At 42.8% G+C, this 18316-nt stretch overlaps 1 protein-coding gene and 1 long non-coding RNA gene across 21 annotated transcripts in view; one reads left to right on the top strand and one right to left on the bottom strand.

The window, feature by feature from the left end:
• Nucleotides 1-18316, top strand: part of NEDD4L (NEDD4 like E3 ubiquitin protein ligase) — a 342576-nt gene that overhangs the window by 126253 nt on the left and 198007 nt on the right. For 2 of the 19 annotated variants that reach the window (XM_070627749.1, XM_070627759.1), the window contains exon 1: nucleotides 10393-10784. The exons of 14 other annotated variants lie outside the window; for them this stretch is intronic. The gene's annotated coding sequence lies outside the window, so the exon portion shown is untranslated. Of the gene's footprint in view, nucleotides 1-10239; nucleotides 10785-12789; nucleotides 13024-18316 lie in introns of those variants that run through there. 3 more of the 19 variants (XM_070627753.1, XM_070627763.1, XM_070627757.1) reach the window with 3 other exon arrangements.
• On the bottom strand, nucleotides 11236-13613 carry LOC139084576 (uncharacterized). 2 transcript variants are annotated; one of them, XR_011542068.1, is made up of 3 exons: nucleotides 13386-13613; nucleotides 12690-13162; nucleotides 11236-12106 (listed from the first exon to the last, which is right to left on the bottom strand). It is a non-coding gene; the product is annotated as an uncharacterized lncRNA (long non-coding RNA). The 2 variants fall into 2 exon arrangements; XR_011542067.1 differs by having other exon boundaries at nucleotides 12516-13162.

The following is an 18316-nucleotide window of genomic DNA, read 5'->3' on the forward strand; positions in this document are numbered from 1 at the left end:
CTTCTAAGCCTTGGCCAACTGCAGAGGAAGCCACCTTGAAAGATGCTGGCCACCCTACTCTGTGGTCCCCTGCCTTGGGAGACCTGGCTGGAGGAATCTTTCCTCCCCGTGACTTGGGTTGGTACTGGTTATAAATAATGCTCCAAATGGAGGTTGCCTATACCGTGCTGGCCATCTTTGGGGTGAACATTTGCCCAGAGAACTGTGCTTATGTTGGGACTTAGAGCATTTCTTAGCTGGGAATTCAAAGGCTGGATCATCCTTCATCATGCTCTCTACATAGGATGAACACTGTCACCTGCACCCTGAGCCACAGCATCTCACCCTGCAGTGTCCCCTCCTTGGAGAGTGCTCTTACTGTAATATCTTATTTAGTTGCCTGAATGTTCATTTTAAAGCTCTGTCCTGGACCCGTGGGCCTGTTATCTACAGCTGACTGTTTCTTGCCACTTGTGGGTATCATTTAACATTGCTTCATTAGATGTGATTTCCTTAAGTTTTACCTGGCCCACTATAAGTTTGCAAGAACTTTTTTTAACCTAAAAATTTCAAGTAGAACATGATTAATTGTGAGTCATTAAAAGAAATTTAACTTCTACTCTCTTCAATTACAGAAAAAAAAAATTAGTTATAAAAGAAGCAACAGCTCCCTAAAGGAAGTAGGCTTGTGGATGTGGCCTTTAGGATTGACTCTGTGGGTAGGAGGGATGTTTAGAAGGAGAGTAGGTGTGTCTGGCTCTGGTGTCACCGTTCTCTTAGGAAGTGCCGTATTTTGTGGAGTTGCGTCTTGTGGGAGGAAGGCTCTGAGGTCGTGTGCTGGGCTGTCCTCGCATGGCTGGCTCTCCTGCTCCTGTTTTCTACCAGCAGCTTTCTCGGGGGTGGTTTTGAATGTGGGGCCGAGGCCTTGCTGGAGATGCTGTGGGGATAATCCCAGAGGCCTTGTTGGGCGTGTGGGATGATGACTCACAGAAGTTTTTGAGAGGAGCTGGGTCAAGTTTTAAAAGTTCTTTAAAGGATTAGCTTAGTGTATTCCAGCAATGTTTGTTCGTGGACTCTTTTTTTGGGGGTACTACAAGGTGTTCTTTTTCTAAGCCCTGCTCACCCTTCTCCTGCAGTAGGAGCCACGCCCTGCTAGGGAGAGAGGGTTGGGCCAGGTTTGCTTACAGCTTAGTTAGCATCAGGAAAGTCTGCTCTTAGTGCTGGTCCTGTTCCCAGGGTGCGTGTCCTTGTATTAGAGGGCACTGCGAGTGTGCGCTCAGCAAGGGGCGCGAGCTCGTGCTAGTGCCGCAGGAATGAGGGGAGACCCCGATTGTGGGAGGACCCTGCGGGTGAGCCGGCTCGGATCCACGGCCCAGGTTCGGCTCTTCCCTCTTAAGTTTCTTCTGCGGGCTTTCTTGTTCACAAGCATTGCTGGAAACAGATTTCAAAAGGAATGGTACCTTTCCCACAACAAATACGTTAAAACTAACAATGTTCACAAGCCTTACGAATTTTTTTTAAAAAAGAGAGGTTTGGAGTAGTTTCATCTCAATAACAAAAAATTAGAGAAGCTATGAATGACCAGACTGATGACTACGTCTCCAAAAAGTATGCAAAAATATACCATAAAGTTTTAAGAAAGACAGACTGGGGAAAATATTGCCAATTTCTATCACAGAGAAAGAGCTGATTTTCTTAATTTATAATGATCCTACAGATCAATAAAAAACCCAATAACTTGATTGAAACACGATCGGCAGGGAGTACAAATGGACAGTTCAGAGAAAAGGGAATACCAGTGACAATTAAACACACCGAGGTGGGTAGCTTCACTTCTAATAAAAGAAATAGTGACTCCAATGCAAATGAAATTCCGTTTAAACTATCATGTTGTGAGAATTTAAAGCACAATATTGATGAGTGTGAGGAGATGGCTACCCCTTAACCTGTTGTTGGGGCACCTGTAAGTACAGCCTCTAGCACTTTGGAGATATTTATTGAAATGACAAATGTCTACTTAGAACCAGCACTCCCAATTCTGTCAGTTTATCCAAAAGATGCACTTGTGTGAAGTGACGGGTTTGCAAAATATGCATTCCCTTGTTGCTACAGTCACGCAAGATTAGAAATAGCAGGGGTATCCTTTAAAAAGCAGCTGAATCCTGTGCTGGGACAATCAGCATCAGCTCTGCTCGCGCGCCCTCTCCCCTCTGCCAGTTTTATTCTCAGCCAGGTTTTCTCTATGGGTGGCAGCTCTGGGCTTACATTTATAGCAGAGAGAGAAGGGCTCCTGCAAAGTTTAGGGCTTGCCTTGTGTTGGGTAACCCCTGACCTGCAAGCAGGGGAATGGAATGTTCTGTAAGTTGACCTGTAGTGGAGTAAATCACTCATTTATGTTAACAACCATCTCACACCCCCTCCTGTCTTCATTCTTCTTTATGTTCCCAGTAGATCTCGCTGTCTCTTATTATCATCACTTACAGATGAAGCAACAGAGCCTAGACCTTCTGTATTTTGAGACATTGTAGTTTTATACATTATGATTAAATCATAATCACCACATCAGTGTTATGAAGTAGAAATTATTATTTGCATTTTCCGGATGAGAAAAACTGAGGATCAGAAAGGATAAGCAACTTGCCTAAAGTCACAGCAGGGAAGTGGCAGACCCAGGTTGGCTTGCACAGACTCTGCTATCATCCTCGCTGCCTGAGAAGCACCTGGGGAGCCCTGGCCCCACCTCCACACAGTCTGAGTCCGCTGGTCTGGGGTGAGGGCTGGGCATCTGTGTCTGCAGCTCCCCCAGGCGATTGGAATGAGCAGCCGGAGCTGGGAACCACTGATCTGAACCAGCAGTAAATGATGAAGTTCACTGATGATGCTGACGTGGTAAAGGGCTTAGATGTCTGGTGCCCTGCTTCCCGGCTGAGAATTCCTGTGCACGCTGTCACTGTTGGGCCTGTCATTATGCAAGAAAGTAATCTCTGAGATAAGTAATAGGTGCCTGGAAGGAATGTTAGTAGCAGACAGTGGATGGGACCCCTGAGCAGGAAGGACTGGGCGTAGTGCCTAGCGCCTTGAGGGTTCTAGAAAGAATTTGCTTCCCTGTCTCTGTGGCTCATGGTCTTTGTCGGTCGGCAGTTGTCAACTTCATGTGATGTGGCTCTAGATGTGCCTGGGGAACCCGGAGGAACTTTGTGACTATTTGAGATTTGTTCTCATCTTCTGGGCATTGGCATTCTGCACTCATTTCTGGAAAAGTTGTTCAACCAGATTGGGGGTGGGGGTGGTGGAGGAAAGGAGGACAAGGAGCTCAGGGAGACGTGCAGCTTCTGGATGGGAAATCAGCAGAGAGAGACCCTGGGATTGGGGTGGGGACTGGCGAAGAATGATGAGGAAGGAAAAAGACTTTCTTTAGGGTTCTTGTAAATCAGAGGAGGGACAAAGAAGAAATCTAAAATTTAAAAACTACATGATTAGGATTCAGTTCAGTAAAGCTTCATTACATATAAACATTTTAGCTCATGTTTTCGGTAGTGCATGAATGAAGGAAAAGCAGGACTCTTTTTGTTTTCCTGCACACATATTACTGAGATTTTTGTGTTTTCTTAAGTACATTTTAAGATTAATTATGAAAATCAAATTACTAGACACTTGATAGAAATGTACGTTAGTAACATTCAAAGATGATGAAATGCTCCATTTCCTTTTCTCATGAAAAATGAAGCAGACAGAACTTATAGTCTGAAAGCAAATATGGAAATCACATTAAAAATAGAAAACCCTCACCACCATCTCCCGCTGCATTTCATTTCTTTGGTCTGAGTTCACAGTAGAGAGGATATGAACATACTGCTACCTCAGGGCAGCCACGTTGCTTCTTTCTAAAGTGTTGAGTATGTGGGTGAGGCCTATTTTATCTCTTCTCTCCAGTTTTGTTACTTGGCTTCCATTTAACCCAGAAAGAATGTCGTGGTAGGGACTTAAGATATATTTTGAGAGATAAAAGAAGGGAGTTTGGAGGTGAGCCAGATAGTGTTCGAAATGTAAAGAATGTGGGGCAAAGAGGGTGTGTGGGCCAAGGTCTCAGGGTCCTGCGGGGGTCCAGCCGAGGCCAGGACCTGCATCTGATGTGCAGGCTAACGCAGGGGACACACATTATTTTCTCCTTTCATCAGACAAGTCTTCACCTAACCTACTGGGGAAAAACAGATATAAGTCAAAATGTACTTACAGAACTTGAGCTAAAAGAGACCCAAGAACCAGCGGTTCTGAAGCCTGACTGTGGCTCAGAATCACATGGGGAGCTTCACAAATACATTGGTGCCAGGACTTACTCCCAAGATTCCTTCAGTTGGCCTCAGGTTGCAGGTAGAGCCAGGTAGAGGCAGGATGAGGGCTTGAGCCTCCTGACTCTGGCCGGCTCTGCAGTCCAGTGACCCATGGGACGCAGTGCATCTAGCCCCAGCGCCCTCTCCAGCACTGTGTTGCTCAGGTCCCATAGTCTCTGCTCTTGACCTTCCAAACGACATCACACTTGTGGGCAGGTCTCTGCACAAGCCTGCCAGCTTCTAACACCTCCTTTCGAATAATGGAAGTTATGTAAATCTGTATTAGGCCCGTACTGTAGAGAAGACTGGCTCTTTTCACAAGTAACCCTCATTTATTAGTCTTGCAAATGGGTTAACTCATTCATTGTCTTTCTAATGAAAATGGTTGTATAGCCTAATATTCTTCCTGTCTGTCTGTCTGGCAAGAAAGAAGCAGAGAGTTGCTTCTCAGCTCTGTTTGCCTGTATCAGAAACTAAGCTGTGACCTCCTCTCCCAGCCCCTTTCATCACGCGGCAGGGCTCTGAACAAAAGATGCTTCTTCCACCTGTCCAGGGCGCCAGGCAAAGCAAAGGCTGCCCTCCCCGGGCTTTTGTGGCCTCCAGCAGCTCAGAAAGCCTTTATTTTCCTCTGATATTTACTCAACACCTGACACCTCCTGGGAATCTTTAAAATTGTTCTCTCGAAAGAAATCATTCTGCCTCAGGTGCCTATTTTTAGACTTCATAAAGCCCACGCTAGATTTTTGCTGCCTTTCTATCTGTTAAGCCTGCTGTTTGAAAGGCAACGGGATCTTTTGTCTTTAAAAGTTCAACACCCTCAGGCTAGTTCTCCGCCTGGCCCTGGAATGCTCTGGGGTATCTCTTCCCTCATTCTGACCAAAACCAAAACCACAGGTAATGACCTTCACAGCAGAGTATTTGAAATAATACAAATAATGAAGAAAGCGACTTCAAAACAATGAACCTCGACTTGAAATGAGTATGGGTTGGTACCTCTTAGAACTCCTGATCGTGCCCTGGGCATACTTCACCTGTTCAGCTGGGCTGGCTTTAGCTGTGGGCTCTCCAGTCTGCTGTGCAAGTTCAGGATGGTTACTGGCTTAAAGAGTTAGCTATCAAGTTCAGTAATGACCTGTGTAAAGCAGGAGTAAGGTGCTGAGGTGGGGCCTTGACCGCATCTCCGGCCCAGGGTAATCTCCTTTTGGCCCAGGGGTTTTGACTTTTTCCTTCACATGAATCCGTAGATTATAACTAATGGCAACGGTATGGCTTTCAAGGCAGTGACAATCAGAGTGAATTAAACCTGGAACCTAAAGGCAGTGGGAGAGGCGGTTGTGTATCTTCTCTCTTCCTCGCCTTTCCTTCCATTTCCCACTTTCTCCCCCATCCTTGCTTTCTCCCTCCCTCTCTCCATGTGAGGGCCACGCAGGGAACTCAAGTATCTTTATTTTGTATTTCTTATTGGATAAAAGTTTTAGATTCATCTTCTTAAATTTGAACTAGGTCAATTGAATATTTTATATGGAATTCTCTAAAAAAAATCATAACTCCAATAAAAGCAAACCAAGCGTTGCTTTAGACAATTTTTTTTTAAATGGAGAAAAAAAGGATATACATACATAGAAGAAATTGGAAAAGGTGCACAACAAAATATTGACGCTATATCAGGGTGGCTGGGTTATCAGTTATTTTTGCTTTTTGTATTTTCTAAGTTTTCTTCAATAGGTATATTGTTTAATGTTAGCAAATATATAGAATAATGTGCATACCTGATGATCTAGCTAAAATCCTTCAAAGGAACTCATCCTAAGGAATAGTGAAGAATGTATTCTATCCTTATATATCCAAAGAATTAGCTATGAGTATGAAACATTGTTTATCATAATGAGGAGTTAAAACAACCTAATAGTTGTGGTGTATCTCTACAATGGAATAGTGTGAAGCTGTCAAAAATGATGTTGTAGATAAATAGTGCTATGGGAACATTTTATAACATACAGTTAAAAAGCAAGTTACAGATCTGTTTGTATAATTTGACCCCATCTTTTTGTAAGAAACATATACAGAAATACAGAAGAAGATCTGAAAGGGTATTCATAACGCTAATGTGTTAGTAATGTTATCTCAGAGAAGGGGATTCCTGGGTGTTCATTTTCTTCTTTCGCCTCAGTGTGTGTGTGTGTGTGTGTGTGATGTATAATTTTCCTGTAAGGAATCTATATTGTTTTCGTAAAAATTAGAAAGCTTTATTTCAGTTTTAGAAAACAAGATTGCCTGTTTGAGTGAGAACCCCTGATTTAACCTCATAGTAGGCCTCTTACCTCCATTGTTTAAATCCATCTTCTTCTTCAAGAGATTAAAGTAATGATAAAAAAGAGCTGAAAGTGACAAACTGCTGAAAGGACTATTGATCATTGTAATGGCTGAGATTTCTAATTGCCATTTATATCAATGAATAGTTTTCTCTTTTTCTGATGTGTTTGGGTTTTTAATAGCAGAGACGGCAGTGCTGTTGACTACACTTTATTGAAGATTAGAAGCTTAATCTTTATAATGGGAAGCTAAAAAATGAAGCTTGTTCAGAATGGTGTTAGAGTAAGTGCAGCTCTGAGCCCAAGGGCCTGGGGATGGTGGCCGCTATTTCAGAATTCAGAAGCTGTTTCTGTGTTTATTTGGGTTTTGCAGCTGAGTTTCCTGGGCTGAGGCTGTCAGAAGGCTGGCTCCAAGATAATTGGTAAATTGCTAAGGAAGACGCTGGCCTTACTCTGTAGCAGCTTGAAGTTTTATTGGTGAGATAGGCTCATTACAAAACAGTTTAAGTTTACAGATTAAGGTAGAGCTTGGTGTATAACGAAAGTGTTCAATTGTGTCCACAGATGACAAACGTTGAAGACTTCAGAAAAATAAGACCCAGATGGATAGTGAGAGGCAGGCCTTGACAAGCCCTTCCATCCCGGAAACCCCAGTGCCAACATAGTACTTGGCACATGGGAGGAGCTTGATAAATACTTGCTGAATGAGATAGCATCTGGGTTCCTTAAATACATGAGCCTCGGTTATGAAACTGCAGGATGAGGCACTGAACTTGACATCTGGGCCTTTTGAGACCAAGAGATTAAGTGAATGGTTCAAGTTCATAAATGATTCCGATTCTTAACCTTACTGACTGCGTGTAAGGTGCACCATTGATTTAATAACAAGAGGAGAAAATGGCAGGCGAGTTCCTTTATGACTTTCTTAGGAGAGGCTTGCTGATTTCCGAAAGGTTAAGATGTTAAGTTGCCTTAAATCAACCAAAGAAGGCAGTTAATAGCCTCATTAGGGTTAGTTCTCAGGTCTCCTGACTCCTGGCTTATCCAGTTTAGTGATTCATATTAGCCCTTTGACAGTTTACTGCTCACTTTAATGTTTGCTAGGCTGCCTTGATGGGCTTTGAAATGTCTCCACGGTTTGTTTCCTGCCTAGCCAAACACAAACAGGAGAACTTTCTGTTGGGTTGGTTGGTGGGGATGTGGCTCTCGGGTACTGTATCTGTCTTTCAGTGGAGTTCAGCAACCATCTCTTCCCGTGGAAAGGTGCTGTGCTGGGAGCTGCAGAACACAGAGTTTTGGGCCTCCGGGAATTTCTCATCAGTTGCTAATTTGAGCTCAGCCTGGCCCTTGAACATGGGCCATAGATTTCCAGATGTTGTAGAAAAAGATCCTTTAAGGTATAGAGTTGTCTTTCAGTCTGCTTACTTATTTTCTAATTGTTTTCAAGAATCAATATCCGACTTGGATACTGTCATGTTCCAACACAACACAGCCTGTGTGGCCTTGAGGGTGTGCACGTGATGGTTCCAGAGGTGTTTAAAGTGACTCAGAAGAAAGCCGGTGTGGGGGGAGGAGTCACGTGTGGACGGTGTTTCTTGATATAACTATTTTATGTATGATCTTTGAGCTATTTCATATGAGGGTACATCTGATTGGAAGACAGAATGTATTAAAATTTACCTCTTGAATTAGTCTAGTATAAAATGAAACTAAGTGTCAGGTACTTAATTTTATAACTATTGCAAATAACATATTGGGGGTAATATGGGTAAAAAGGGCAGGAAATTTTACCTAGTATAAAGTCCTGAAAATTCTTATCTTCCTTTGTAACTAAAAGAGGCATCTTGTATTATACTGCAAACAGATGCTGCTACTACGTGGAGAGAGATTTGCCAGCTGTGGCACAGCTGGTCACCCAGGCCTTTTTACAGTTGCCTGTAAAACCCGTATGTATTGTCTTTTCCATAGTACTTTCTTAGCAATCACTAGTATCATTTAGAGATTATCCCAGTGGCACCACTTAAAGGTGACATTTTCAATTTCTTCTTTCTCCATGGCCCTCAGTTCCTTTGGCAAATTTTCCCTAAGATTATATGCTTTTGAGAGCCTCCTGGACCTAAATAGATTCGCTAGGGATTGAGCAAGGTTTTGGAGGTGTGAAGTGGTTAGGAGAATTTCTTCAAATGTTACCTTATTAGTAGCTCTTTGTTTGTGACTTGATTTCCAGCATGTTCTCTACTCTAGCTTGCACAGAACAACTTCCCTGAACCCACCCAAGTCTTGCTCACTGGCCGGGGTCCAGTCAAAGGCTGTTTTTCGTATGTCCTGGGTCTTCAGCTAGTCTCTTCACTTGGTAGAGATGCCAGCCTCATATTTTCCATTAGAATTTGGCTCTTGGCTGTTACATTTTGGGAAGATACTGGCTCTTTGTTTCTCTTTTCTCTGTCTGTCTGGGGAATTTCATTTTTTGCAACCAAATCACCGGATGTTGAATGGGGGAACAAGGTAATAGCAAAGAACAGAACTTCTTTCCTCCCTCTTGTAGTTAGTGGTCTGATCAGAAGTCTGAGGGAAAGAAGGAAGGTTGGGAAGATGATTTGGTGGAGAAGAACAAAGATTGTCCTTGAGCAGCCAAACCAGCTGTCAGAAAGTTAATGTAACGAAGCAGGAATTCCAAGGTGCTGCCTCTGGGAGAATGGATTGAAGATGGTGTGGGGTTCATGACTGCAATGTGCAAGAGCCACCACCAGATGGTGATGGTGGCTTCTTGGCCCAGTGGGACTCGGTCTCCCCCTCCCATTAAAGTCTCTATCAGCATAGCCATTGTCGTTCATATCGAGTGGTATTATAAGTAACCTGTGAATTCCATTTTAAGAAATAATTGCCTTTTAAAAGGAAGCATTAAAGAAAAAGACCCACAGGCTCAAATAAGAGCCTATTTTCCTCAACACTCGCGGCTCTTAAAAGGGGGCATGGTCTTGGCCTTGAAGTGTAGTAGTAAGTTACAGGGAATTTGGGGCAGAAACCTCGCTCTAACTTGGGCTGCAACTTGGTGTTCCTGGCAGGGTTTGGGCCTAGGGGCCATATGATCTGTCATTGTTGTATGCCAAATGAATTTTTTAGATTGGCATAAATACATCTCTAACCTGTTGGAGACATTGGTTAAAATACAGTGGGAGGAACATCTTGCTGTTGGATGTGCATTGGATCAGTTTTTAAGGTGAGGGAAGGTGAAAGGAGTGGCTGTAGTTGATTTAGGACTGAATTGTTAGAGCCACAAGCTACTGGAGGCTCAGTGAACATCCAGGGGCCGAGACCCGTTGGCCTGCGGGACTGCTGGCCTCTCCATGGTTCCTCACAACAGTCCACGAAGGAGGTAGGTTTCAAGGCTCTCTTTCTACCGATGAGGAAGCCAGAGGTGGGAGAGGTCAAGAAACTTGCCCAGTGTCCCCCAGCTAGCTAGTTTCGTGTGATGAAAATATATGCTCATTCCATATCCTTGAGAACAACCGAGCAATTATTTAACCAATAGTATTCAGAGAGCTTTCTTCATTTCCTTGACTCACCTTCCTTTCAACACTGGCATGAACATCTAGGAAAAAAGGTTAATTAAAACATTTCCGGGGTCACCTGGGCCCAGCCAGGTGTATGCACTTCTCAGGTTAAGTTGGCTTTAACTTTCCTGATGTTGTTTTGCTGTGGGGGAAGTGTTGTGGGGCTGTGCTTTGAATTGTTTTTGTCCCTTGAATCCACAAAGTTCCCCTGTAGTCATTGCTTCTGCTGCCTATGATGAGCTGCTTCCCTCTTCCTTACGTTTGAAATTGCTCCCGATTTGAGGGAGGCAGGCAGCCGCAGCAGCATCCAGCCCAGACAGGCTTCAGCACAGCACCAGCCGGTACAGCTTGAGGGTGTCTGGGGTGGGTGGCTCTCAGCTGGGCCCTACCTGGGCGGGGGAGTTGCGGGGGAGCCCTCCCCTCCACGCGCCTCCCGCGGAGCACAGCACCTCCTGCTCCAGGCTGTTGATCACCTGTCAACAGAGGGAACTGGCAGAGACCAGGATTTCTCCTCCCTGCTGCTGTCGTTAGGGGAACAGACAACCGTCTGCATCCAGACCAGCCTGTCTCTCTCTCCTTTAAAACGGGGTCTTCCTGCCTGGAATTTGGTAAGTGCCAGGAAAGATTCCGTTTTCCTTGGTTAATATCAAGGGAATGTACTCTTATAAATGGATCCATTAGCTTTAATCTGAATGTGCCAGAATTTGGGGAATTGCTTTCTCTCTCTTTCCCTCTCCTTCCTCCCTCCCTCCTTTCCTTCCTTATCTATTAAACGTTTTTTGCATGCTTCAAAAATCAAAATGTATACAGTGAAAATTTTTAATTTATGTGCTTAACCTCTGTCATCTTGTTTGAAACCTATTTTTTTCAGTGCACTGGAAAATTATTACACAGATATTGCTCTGGTGCCTTTCCCCCCTCTTTTGAATAAATGTCTGTATTTGTCATCACTGTGTTCCTGAAATGTCCAAAATAGACACAGTGAAGGGGTCTGTTGTGCAGAGTTCTGAAACTTGGTATAAAACCCTAGGTGAAATGAGGACAGATCTTTTATTTAAATTTTTTCTTTGTATACTTGTATGTCAAGCTCAATTTAAAGCATAGCGAATGCCATCAGCTAGGTGCGGGTGGGACAGGTGCATCTCTTTACTGCTGCCGCTTTGTCTCCTGGGACACAAACACCGTCCTCATTTGTTTCCTAGCCCTTACAGGAAATGCCTGTGGATGAGTCACGTGACTCCTAACTTTAGTTTTCACTTGCGTTCACACAGATTAAAGGGTTTTGCTCTTATATGGATATTCAGATATGAACTTTTTAAAATTGTAAATGAGGTACCTCGTAATTAGGTCATTATTCATTGTCTTTTCCCCACATCCCTCAGCCTCCAAACATATAAACTTATATGGGAAAATAAAACTGGTACTTATATTTTCTTGACTCTATGTTAAGAGTGCTTGTGTTAAATGTCATAAAAAATACATACAGAAATTAATCTCCAGGAATCTATTGTCTTTCCCTTTGAGGTTAATCTCACTAGTCAGAATTAGTGCGGTTCCACTTTTCTTTCTTTTGCTTTGATCACAAATAATGCTTTATGGCAAACAGATAATTGGAGGGAAATTGGATTATGTAATACTGGAATGGAACACCAGGGCTGTGCTTGCTCTTTTGGGGTGAGTCTATAAACGAGGAGAAAGTCTCGGGCTGCCTTAGACAAAGGGTGATGGAGGGGCTCGTGCTGGTTTTTATGAGCTGTGAGGGGAGGAACCCCCGAGCTTGTGCAGCATCTTGAAGCATGTCAGGAAGAACACTTGTCAGCTGTCTTCAAAACCGTGGCTGTTTGTAATGTGTGAAATTGAACTTCTGACCCTATTTGCTGGAGGGCGACTCCTTGTTTTGCTTGAGAGTCAAGTGGCGTTGGGTCCCTGGCTGTGGGAGAAACAGCAAAGCAGCCTGATGAATAGGGAAATGCCGTCCTTCTTGTGTGACTCGAAATTGTAGAGTCTAAACTATCACCTTAAAAGGAGACGTTTCCTCTGAAAAATGGAAAACTGGAGACACAAACTCCTCAGACTTTACCTGTCTACAGTTCCTTACCTGTAAACTCCTTTGCATGTGAGGTGACAGTTACACCTCATAAGGGATAAGGAAGAACAGAAAGTAAACCCTAGACCATTAACTGCAGCTATGGGTGGAGAACAGCTGGGGAAGAAAAGAAAGAAATGCCCACCCCCCCTAAGACACCCCTGTTTGGTTCTGCTCCTTCTGTCCCATTTTGGTGTCCTTCTCCTGAAATGACCCAAGCTGTGTGTTTGGCAACAAGAGGCTGCTGTTTTACCTAAATGCGTTTTTTTTTAGCTCGTGAACTCTCATCCCTTGCCAAGGTGCCTGGTTAATGATCTTTAATGTAAATGATTCTCTGCCATGATTAACGTTTAGCTTGGTTAGTACCCCATGGGTTGAACTCCGTGGTCCTCCCGTGCGATCTATTCTTTGCCAGCCGTCTGCCCACCTGTAGGAACTAGGCATAGCCAGTTCTCTCTTTATGTGTGCTCTTTCCCTCAGGGGGAATTTGGCATGAGCCAGATGAGGTGGAACCAGAGATACTGAGCAGAAGGGAGCAGCTGTAGAGTGCCTTGTGTGGTGATCAGGCTCCTGAAATCCAGAGACGACCTAGTGAATCTTTCCACAGAGCCTGCTTTAGGGAGGGAGGGAGGGCTGCTGGTTCGAGTTCTGTCCAGGTGGTGGTGATGCTGGGTGATCAGCATCTCCCCACCGCAGGTGCTGACTCCTTGGGTCTCTTTAAGCTGCCTTGGCAGCCATCTGCTCTCCTCACCATCTTGCTGGTAGGACACCTTTTGGCATCACTCCATGAAGGGAAGAGGCGTTTGGGTGGCCTTGCAGCTCATAGGGCAGGTGGAGTTAGTCATTTTCTTCTGACCTAAATATGTTGTGGTTGTGACTTCTACCTATTCATACTGACACCTAAAAAAAGATAAGAAATAGCTTTCGTAGCTACAACAATGGGAAATATCCTTTTCTAAATTATTTTAAGAAACAACTTTTAAAACCAGATTTTAAAAATCCTATGGTACCAACCCATAATCTCTCAGGTTTCCCTTCCTCTCCACGCCACCCCCAAGTTAAGCACCGAGTGACATATAAGAAACCTCGGGACATTAGCCTAAAGTATTTGTAAGGCGCATACTTCCGTTAGGTCTTTCCTCTTTCCCTGGTCTTCATTTTATTCTAGGGAGTGAGGTCTGTTTTCATGCTGGTGGCAAAATGATCTTGGGCAGTGTGCCTGTGGTCTTCTGAAGTGGTATGTGGGTGGGTTGGGTGGCACCCAGTGGTCATGAGTTGTCCATTTGGCCTCTTTCCCAGACCAACTTCTGCCTTATGCTTGGTTGGTTTGGCTGCTGGTTGTAGAATGTTTACTTTAGAATCTTGGGAAGGAAAAGGTTAAGAATGATTTCTAACCCAAATTCCTTTTTTGTAGGGAATTATCAAATCTATGCATTCTATTTATTTATTGTTTTAAAAAGTACTAACTCCTAATAGCTGAGGGGATAACTTCTTGCTTCTTTGGTCATCCACAGTGATTATATTTTCAGGCAAATACTGGTTTATATGGTCTAATAAAAGATTTTTTTTAAGTTATTTCATTCACATTGAAATCTTACATTGATACTGAAGTCATATAATATGTATTTATGCATAGCATGAATTGCTTTAAGGCAGTGGTTGTCACCCAGGGATGACTCTTGCCGCCTCCCTCCCAGGGAACATCCGGCGATGCCTGGAGACACTTCTGACTGTCCTTTCATGGATGCAGGCCAGGGAAGCTGCTCAGTCTTTTACAGTGCACGGAACAACCCTTCACCACAAAGAGGTGTCCAGCCAGTGTGCCAGCAGTACCAAGGCTAAGAAATCTTGCTTTAAGGAATGCACAAAATTAGAAATGTCACGGAAAATCTGAAATCTCTGGGTAGCCTATCCATAAGGAGTAAAAGTTTGTTTTTTGTGAAAGTGCTCAATTGGGCCTGGTTGAATTAACAAATTAGTGGAGCGTGTAAATTATATAACATAGCTGTAAAGTCATAAGATATATTTCTTTCAAGTTCACATTATTGGCAGTGTGTCTTATTTTAACATAATACGTTTCATAGTTAGTTATTAGTTTGCTGGTGTCATCGGCCTGAACGGAGGGTTTGTTTTCGTTGTCAGGCAGGGAAAGCTCTCCGGCAGCTGGGGGGGGGGGGGGGGGCGGGAACCTGGCTGTGGTCACGTGGTCTCAGAGGCCCTCTGTGGCTGATGTTAGGATCCCTGCTGCTAACCTCACTCTGGTGTTGGAGACTGAAATGAGAAGGAACTGTGGAATTTTAGACACAGATGGGAATCTCAGTCAATTTAGTCTAATCTCTTCTCTTTCGAGATAAACTCCAGCCTGGAAAGGTTAATTTCCTTTTCTAATCATTCTGATGTGGTTTCCCCCTTGTTTCAGTTCTTAGGGCGATTTTTGTCTGCTTAATGAATTCATTTTCCAGTTAATCATGTGTTCCTTTCTGCCGCCTTTTGTTGTCATCCTGCCTCGCTCTTTGAAATCTTCAAGGTTAACTTTTTATGCATTTACTTCTGGCCACCTTAATTAGGTTAAACTAACTCTGGGGACGGGACAATGACTTACACACCTTTGGGTCATAGTAGTACTCATAGAGGTGTTCTGTAGGTTTCAGACCCCAAAGCTATTTATTGACCTGATTTAAGTGACACACAAGCTTAGCATGACTGAACCAGTCTTAGTATCGAAAACTGACTTCCAGATTGGTGATCTTCATAACATGACTCACTTTTCACATGTGGAAACTCATTACATACTTGACAAATGTAAGTTCTCTAAGATGGTAGTTACTTTAGCTATAGATCAAGGTATATATTTGGTCTGTTGAAGAGCTGACTCCTGGTGGTGTTTCATTTGATATGTATATGCATTTTTCCTGGGCTTAGGATGCCTTGAGAAGCATCATTTTAGTCCTTTATGTGGTTGTATTTGTTATATTTCCTTAAAGCCTTCCTATGGTGAACTTTATATTGCGAGAAAACCAAAATTACATCCTGGAAGAGGAAAAGGACATTAGGGAAAAACCGGAGATCTGAATAAAATATGGACTTCAGTTGATCTATCACCTTTGATTCGTTAATTGTGACAAATATATCCTACTAATGTAAAATGTTAATAATGGGGGAGACCGGATATGGGCTATAGGGGAACTCTCTTTGCAATAGTTCTATCTCTGTACTGTCTTTGCAGTAATTCTATAAGTCTTCAGCTTTTCTGAAATAAAAAGTTGATTGAAAAGTAATTGCTGCCATTTTGTCAAGGGATGTAATAGTAAATTTTATTGTTTTTCTTTGAACTAGGCTGCTGCAAAGTTGAATTTCTTGTTCACCTCTCAGCTTTCTGCTCAGGATAGCCGTGAAGTGACCCATTCCAAAATGTGCCCAGATCGGTTTGAGCAATTTCAAACCATATTATGTGATTTTTATTGCCCACCGCCGCACTAACTCATTTCTAGGTGGTGTGTTTAAAAGACTAGACAGAATTTTCAGATTAAAAAGTTACATCAACAGAAAGTGTATTTGTAGGTGTGAATTGAAATACTATCGGCTGGGAATGCTACCAGCAATGTGCTAGTTGGACAATGGGACGTGTTCCTTTTTCTGCTGGGCCTCCAAAGGCATCTGGGTGACAGAGTTCACTGTCTCAGAGCAGCCTGGTATAATTCAGTGCCTCTGAAACTGAAATAAGAAATTGTGACTCCTGGGTTCATAAAGCCACAAAAGACACATATGGGTCTATTATGTTTGATGTCACTAAAAATGCTTTGTGTGTGTTAAACATGGCTATATTATGGGGGAAATGAAAAGTTGGCATGAATTTTTAAAGTTATATTTGAAATTGCTGGCAGTGTCCTCCAGCCCATGACCCCCACCCCCACTCCTCTGTTGGTGTGGGTCCTGGGGAGCAGTATGAAAAGCACGGGACTAGGAACTAGAACTTGAGTTCGGATCAGTCTGACTCAATTATTTTAGCTATAAATGAGCGTAATAGTCATCCTGAAATTTTGTTGGAAAACAGAATGAGATAATATAAAATGTATTTGAATATAGTACGATCTGTACAGATGCTGAATATGTTACATTTTAGTAGGGGTCAGGCGCGCCCTACCACAGGCCTACTTGTGTGGTAGATTTTATATTAGGAATATTGACATTCCATGTTGGTGGACTAACTTTGGCTTTGGTGCCAACCTGTGTTCTTTCTTGTATTCTTGCTCAGAGTGCATGTATGTTAATGTTAGATAAAGACGGTTACTTGGAAAGTTGATTTTTAAAAAATTATCCCAGCATGTACAAAAACAGAGAAAATTGCATGATAGCAAAGAGCATAATGAAATCCTGTCACCCAACTTCAACAATTATTAACATTTTGCCATTTTTATTGCTATCGGATGCAGTTAATATTTCTTTTGCAATTCTTTTTACCTTAGCATATATCCCATTAGGGCTGTATGATAAAAACACGTTTCAAAGTCAAGTTTAAATAACGTTTCTCTGTGTGATCGCCCCACCAACTTGCTGCCTTGTTGGTTTTATTTGTTCTTGTTTTTCTAAATTTAATTTTCTTTTTTAATTGGGTAAAACATTAACCAAGTTGTAACTATAATATTAGGTCTACTTGGTCAACCTTTCATCCCTGTCCCCCAACAGGTAACCATTTTTATTAGATTTGGGGTTGTCCCCCCATTGTCCTTTTTGGAAATAGAAGCAAATAGGTGCATATATTTGTATTTCTTAATAAAGCAGCATTTTATATACTATTCTGAACTCTGATTTATTATTTTTTTTAGCACTGTATCCTGGAGCTCACTCAATATCAATATGGTATATAGAGAACTTCCTTGCGTCTGTTTACAGCGGTGTGTTATGTCCACTTGTGGAAGTGCTAGAGTTGATTCAGTCAATCCCCTATTGTTGGACATTCTTGTTATTCCTGGACTTGTTCATTGTTTTGCAAGAAACAGCCTTGTGTACAGTCATTTCGTATTTTTTCTAGGTATTCCAGTAGAGATAAGGGGATGAGACAAAAGAGGCAAGGAAATTCCTTTTCTCTTGTACAAGTATAGCTCCTCAGTAACCTTTCGTTCCCTCAGTCTCTGTCCTCCTGTTTAACACCTGATTTGTTCTCTTCTGTAATCCCTAATTTAAGAGGTGTAGCTCTTCCAGCTATAAACCTCTCTTCCTGCCGTAAGTTTTTCTTTTTTTTAACTTTTTATTAAGATTATGATAGTTTACAACCTTGTGGAATTTCAGTTGTACATTATTGTTAGTCATTTTGTAGGTGCACCACTGCACCCTTTGTGCCCTCCCCCCCCCCCCTTTCCCCTGGTAACCACCAATCAGTTCACCAGTCAGTTTCTCTATATGTTTAACTTCCACCTGTGAGTGGAGTCATGCAGAGTTCATCTTTCTCTATCTGGCTTATTTCACTTAACATACTACCCTCAAGGTCCATCCATGTTGTTGTGAATGGGATGATTTTATCCTTTGTTATGGCTGAGTAGTATTCCATTGTGTGTGTGTGTGTGTGTGTGTATATATATATATATATATATACACACACACACCATTTCTTTGAACATAAGGGTGCATGGGACTTTTGGAATTGCTGATTTCAAGTTCTTTGGATAGATACCCAGTAGTGGGATGGCTGGGTCATATGGTATTTCTATTTTTAATTTTTTGAGAAATCTCCATGCTCTTTTCCATAGTGGCTGCACCAGTTTGCATCCTTCCTGCCGTAAGTTTTTAAAGCTAAAAAGAGACCTTAGAGATGGCTCATCTTTCTCATTTTACAGGTGAAGGACTGGAGACCCAGGAAATGATGGGGGAGGGTGAGCCCAGCTCTCCTGTGCCCTGCCCAGCAGACAATGGTGTTTGTTAAACTCTCCCTCTGCCCATCCCCGTTGGCCAGGCTGTCCTCTGGGGCAGTGTTACTCAAAGTGTGGTCCACGGACCAGCAGTGTCACCTGGGAGCTTGTTAGAGATGCAGAATCTTGGGCTCTGCTCCAGACATGC

Source organism: Equus przewalskii, chromosome 7, assembly GCF_037783145.1.
Source record: "Equus przewalskii isolate Varuska chromosome 7, EquPr2, whole genome shotgun sequence".
Lineage (NCBI taxonomy): Eukaryota > Metazoa > Chordata > Mammalia > Perissodactyla > Equidae > Equus > Equus przewalskii.